Genomic DNA, 6,600 nt, shown 5'->3' on the forward strand with positions numbered 1-6,600 from the left:
TGTGAAAGGTGCATCCGCCGCAAGGCTAGAGCTGAGAAATCTGCCCCACTGGTAAATATTAAAACCAGTCGACCACTTGAGTTGGTGTGCATGGACTATTTGTCTCTAGAACCTGATAGCCGAGGAACAAAGAATATTCTGGTGATAACGGATCACTTTACGAAGTTTGCTGTTGCAGTGCCAACTCCAGACCAGAAGGAAAAGACCGTTGCCAAGGCCCTGTGGGACAAATTCATCATTCACTATGGCATACCAGAGCGGTTGCATAGTGATCAGGGCCGTAATTTTGAATCTGCAGTCATCAAAAACTTATGCCAAATGTTAGGCATAAAAAAATCAAGAACAACCCCCTATCATCCCCGTGGTAATCCAGTAGAACGGTTTAACCGTACACTGCTAGGGATGCTTGGAACACTCCAAGAAGACGACAAACTAAAATGGCGTGATCATGTGCAGCCATTGGCTCATGCCTACAATTGCACAAAAAATGACACAACTGGGTATTCACCCTATCAGCTCATGTTTGGGAGACAGCCAAATCTTCCAATTGATGTGGCTTTTGGACTTAATGTGAGTAGGCAGGACAGTGTAACTCACAGTGAATATGTGAAGAAGCTCAGGGAAAGCCTACAGGAAAGTTACAAACTTGCTGTGGAACATAGCGAGAAAGCTGCCCTACGCAATAAGTCAAGATATGATCTAAAAGTGAGAGAATCCACCTTGGAGGTTGGAGATCGTGTTCTTGTCAAGAATGTTGGAATACGAGGGAAACACAAACTAGCTGACAGATGGAGTCAGACGGTCTACAAAGTTGTAAAACAGCTCAATGACTCTCCTGTATATGTTGTTGCTCCACTCAAGTCAGATGGGCCTGAGAGGACACTGCATAGAGACTTACTGTTACCGTGTGGGTTTCTGTCATGCTCAGCGCCAATCGAACCCAGTCATGGAAGCCAAGAGAAAGAGACACCCAAAGGCGACACCTCCAAAGAGAATCCATTTTCTGAAGTTGAAGGAGACTATCATTATCTGGGTGATAATGACATTGTGGATTATGACTTTCCAGTAGTTTACGAAGAAGTCAATTACCCGGCTTTCATTACTGTCAGTGAAATCCCCAAAGCAACTGAGTCTGTGTCAGAACAAAGTGTGGACCGGGACGAGTCTGATCTAAACCCTGCAGTAAAGGAGTTTCATTCTGCACCCGTGGAGCTGGATGAGGGCGATGGTTCACTTCAAGGTTCTAGTGGAAATGACATTGGAAATGACCCTCCAATGAAAGAAACAGGTGTTATTGTTAATGAGGAATATTCATCTGTTCATGATTCATGTGCTGATATAGATCCAGCTACAGAAAATGATGTTGAACCTTTGGAAAAGGTTATTGACGTAACTCAGGAGCAGTACCAAACTGAAACAACCGGGTTGTCGGATGGAAAAGAGGGGAGTGATAGATATGGATTGGAGGCAGAAGTTGCTAAAGATGAAAAACCTCCAGAAACAAGAGAAATCAGGCGGTCAACTAGGAACAGGACTGAACCTAGCAGACTAACCTACAACACCTTGGGAAATCCCTTAACATTAGTGATGCATTTTCTTTTAAACAGTCTTGATCAGGTTTTTTCACATGCCCTTGGCTCAAACCCTTCCCCATGTGTTGGTAGAGTAAAAACCATTTAAAGTGACTGCTGTCATGCAGGGATGCATGCCCATTTAGGGGGGGAGGGATGTAACCCACCTAAAATCTGCCTCATGAAAATGAACTGCTGTTCCCCAAGAATGTCAGTAGGTGGCACTATGAGATTGTTTAGTGCTTGTGAACTTGAGTTGAGAACTATAGAGAAGGAGAATAGCGCTAAGGCTACGTATGCTGGTCGGAGCTACTCACAGAGTTTTTCCTTAACCTTTTTCTTGAACAAGGATTGTGTGTGAAGACACAAATTGGATTTTACTTTTCCGCTTGTTGGGAAACGCGGACACTTTTTGTTGATGCTGATGTACCTCTGTTTTTTGTTCATTTCCGGTGAGTTGACTAACTGCGCTAGCATAGCAAGCTAATCGTTAGCTCAGTATAATGTAAATTTCATGTGTTCCTTTTAAGTGCTGTATTATGTTTTTATTTCTTCACTTGTGAATGTTTTAAGCCAATCGGAAATATTTCTTTGGAAGCTAGTAGGTAAGTTTTATTTATTGTAATGAGATGATAAATATGAGCAGTCTTTGGCTAAATAGTACTGCGACCACGTTTTGCACTTTCCTCGTGCATCAGTAATGTACATTCTCTCAATTCATTGGATTGATGTGACTGCTGTTCACAAAATATGAGATTTGAGTTAAATTTGTATGATGTGGAAATTGTTTTAAGGTTCTTTGATTAATTTTATTATTGATTGCATTAAGTCGTTATATACAAAGAGTGAGAGACATTTGGTCACTAGTGTTGATTAAGTTGTTATATGATATTCATGTAAAATATGTTCACTGCCCTGTGCAGGTTGGTTTTTTTTGTTGGAGTCTAAAGTTGCGAGCCAGGATTCCGGATCCCCAGCTGCGATGCAGGAAAGATTTCCAGCCTACTTAGAAGTGACAACTGCGTTACTTCTTGACAGATAAGCTTATGAGATCTCAGAACAATACACTACCCGGGTAGTACTACTAACATTAACACTATACACACACACTCACACACCTGAACTGAAAAGACTGAAAAGAACTCTGAACACTGAACTCTGAACTCTAAAACTGAATACACAGACTGACAAATATGGACAATTGGAACTGTTGTGAACTGTTGAATGACTGTTTTTGGTTTTGTTTTGAATAAATGTTGACTGTTCTTTTAGCTGTGTGTCATTCGCTCCTTAGTCGATTCCTAGAGGCCATAAGCCTAAGATCCTAACTTTCTCTACATTCAGTAGTGGTAAAGTATCGTGTGTTACATACTGTAAGATTCAAGTTTTTTGTATATATGTATATAACCGTGAATAACGTGTTGCCATGTCCACCAGAAGAGACTGGACAGTATATATGTAAAACAAATATGCCAGCAGGTTATCTCAGTTAACGAGAGGAGCAGGCACGTGTTTGGCTGCTTCACATAGTGGACATTGAGTTGTTGTGTGGGGCACCAGTAGTCCATGTCTGTTGCTGTAACAGTAGTTCATGTTTAGAATAAAAAATCCCAGCTCACTGATTCGATCAGGGCAATAGTGCCTAAAATGTTGCTAATTTTGCTGAGAGATCTTTTACTTTGTGGTCATCTTAGATGAGTAGTTTTATGGACAAAAACCACCAGGTCATTCAGTGTTCCCTTAGTGCTAATTTATCAGAGATGTTGGTGTACTATAACTGAAGTGATGTTGTTAAGTCCTTAAAGTCATATCCTTTTATTGTCATGACTGTATTTGAAGCTATTTTTATTTTTGGATGATACCTGATTTATATGGATTATAGCTGAAGTAAACTAAAGTCTAAAATACTTAGTCATTTGCTTAATAGTAATTTAACATTATATAATTCACATATAAAACTATGAATTGTGATTTTAAATGGTTTAAAAGCAAGTAGAATAGCATATGTAGGAAAGTATATTTCTCTTCTTTTTATTAAGAAGCAAAGCCAAAAAGAAAAAAAAAGAAACAGGGCAGAGTTCGGTGGTTGAATCATCCGTCCCCACCAATGACAAAACCAAATCTACGCCCTTGATTTAAATCCTGTGTTTTCCTCCATTGGTTGCTGGTTCGTCTCTGTATCACCCATCACTTTTCCCATCTCAGGTTTTTTTTTTTTATGTTTCAGCTGTTTCCTAGCAAACTGTGACATAAATATACATTTATGTTTTATAGTAACTTAATTATTAGGTTGTATGCTTGATAGAAATGGTTAATAAATAGTGTGACAGGGTGATATTCCTATTGTTTAATCGATTTACACTGTAACCTTTTCCTAAAATATGTTTTAAATTTCCTTTTTCTTAAAAACAATATACAAAGTTTAACAGAATTAGTAAAAATGAATAAATAAATAAAAACAGTAAAATAAAAGAACAGACACAAAAGATAGTCGTCTGTTTTCACTGTTATTTGTAAGCATAAAGAAAATTTGCTTATCTTGTATGTAGCTAAAATGTCACATCAAACCATTTTTCCTTCTACCTGCTTACAACAAACAATAAAAATAAAACATTTCAGTGGAGGAAAACCTGGTAAAATTTGCAAGAAACAGAAATTAGAAATAGACTTACATTTTAGGTACACAGAATCATGTTTTTTTGTTTTGTTTTGTGGTTTTTTGCTACCAGCCTTTTTAATGGCTATTATTATAGTGCATCATTTAATGGGGGTTGTACCATCTTGCTTAACAAAAAACTGCTGAATGTCACAATATTTTAACATTTTTTCCTTGTCTTGGATATAATTTTTCCTTTCTGTTTAGAACCTTCTGCTACAGCCAGAAGGTCAAGATGGCGCCTGTGTTTGGCTGTGCCGCTGCCTTCGTCCGTGTGTTTGTTTATTTTATTTGCTATGGAAGTGTTTTTGCTACAGTTTTTTCTGGTGTTACCTCCCTTCGGATTTATGATCGTCATGCGTTGCTAGCGATCAAATCTGCAATGGATAGCTTTCAGAGTCAACGAAACGAGGCTGTTTTCCTACCGCCGTTAGAGCGCGACGCAGCACCAGGTCTACCTCCACTCTTGCAGGCTAGCTCATTTTTGCTTCAGCGGCCTCGTCGGAGAAAGCGGGGGAAGCGAGCCGGCCTTCACGTTCTGCTCCGTCGTCTTCGGAAAGAGATGGACCTTCGGGGGCTCTATTCCTGGGTTGCTACCGGTGAGATTCGGCTGAAACTTGTCGGAACTGGATTAATCCCCACAAATCACTATGTTTACAACCCAGGCTGTCATCTGAAAGTAGAGCTGGGCGATAGAACGATAACAATATGTATCGCGATATAACTTTTACTCGATAGAGAAATTAAGCTATCGCGATAGACCTCGCCGCTCTTGTCCTCTTAAAAAAAAAAAAAAAAAAAAGAACAGCCAATCCAAACTAAGTAGCGCAGAGCCGAACCAATCACAGCCGCAGTGTCACGTCGCGTGACTTGTTACGTACAGCACAAGTGCCAAGCCGCACGTGTGTTTGTTTGGGAAGCAGCCAGTGGGTAATGGAGCCAGCGGGTAATGGAGGAAATGAGTGTGCCGACTAGAAAAATCAACCGAGCGTGACCGAAGAGAAAACAGATGATGGTTCCAACACCGGAGAGATTGTCGAACGGAAGAGCCATAGAAGTTCCGTAGTGTGAAGGTATTTCGGCTATTTCAAGTCTGACAAAAAACAGAGTAGCATGCACTGTAAATTGTGCCGAAAGCAAGTCTGGAAATACAATAAACTGGTGCATGCGTCACACTGTGCGGCACATTATTGTTTCGGTGAAATGAATTTCTACAATACTGTTACTGTTAATTCTACTCTCTGCAGTGTTTAAATGCTTACATACGACTCTGTTCTGCTTCTATGCCCCAGCTTTGTTTACTTTTACCCACCGAGGCTTCTAGACTTCTGATTGGCCAACATTTCTGCACGGTTAGGAATCTAGCGCCACCTGCTGCTTTGGCATGTTCATAGCAGCGTTTTCCTTCATTTCTGCCTTTATGTGTGGACGGGATTATTTTTTAAAACGAAAACGGAAAATCTCCGTTTTCAAAAATACCCGTGTACGCGTGGACGTAGCCTCAGTCTCTGACTGGAAGCGCTAATTCGTCATTCGGCTTTTGTCAGACTAAAGTAACTGTTAAAACTGTTTGAAAACCTAAGCTATACAACAAGGAGAGATTGAGAATTTCCTTTTAGTTCTCAGTTTATTTGATATTGACAAAAGTTAGTCAGTTTTGTCTGTTCTTCTGTAAAACAAACTAAGATTTATTTTTAGAATTAATATTTTGTTTCTAAGTGGAATTGACAATTTAGTCTGTTTCGTTTGTTCTATTTTGAAACTTAAACGCTTTAGCGGCTGCCTTTTGTGTAGTTTGCAATATTTGCCTTTATTTATCTGAAAAAGTCTCATGTTCCTTAAGTACATCTACCCTGTTGAACTTATTATGAGAAATAAATATTTAAATAAAAACAAGCTGCTGATTATTACACATTTTACTTGTGAGCAACGGCACATTTAAATCTTACAAATATAGTTATTTGGCTTATATCGTGATAGATATCGTTATCGCCTGAAATGAAAAAAACATATCGTGATATGAAAAAATCTCATATCGCCCAGCTCTATCTGAAAGCATGGAAAGCCAAGCCCCATCGCGGCAGGAACCCTGTTTTGCTGCGCGGCTTACCGCATAGCGCGGACTCTGTTCCTGGAAACTCTACCCCTGTCCTGGTGAGTCGCAGCCTTAAATGGATGTTAATTAATGCTCGCTCAATCGCCAATAAGTCTTATATTTTAAATGACTTGTTCTGCTCTGAGAAGCTTGACTTCATGTTTATCTCTGAGACGTGGCAACGTGAGAATGAAGTCTCACATCTCTTAGAGCTTTGTCCCGCTGACTGCTCATTTCTCTGTGCACCTCGGATATCTGGACGAGGAGGTGGAACAGCT

Source organism: Astatotilapia calliptera, chromosome 7, assembly GCF_964374335.1.
Source record: "Astatotilapia calliptera chromosome 7, fAstCal68.1, whole genome shotgun sequence".
NCBI classification, from domain to species: domain Eukaryota; kingdom Metazoa; phylum Chordata; class Actinopteri; order Cichliformes; family Cichlidae; genus Astatotilapia; species Astatotilapia calliptera.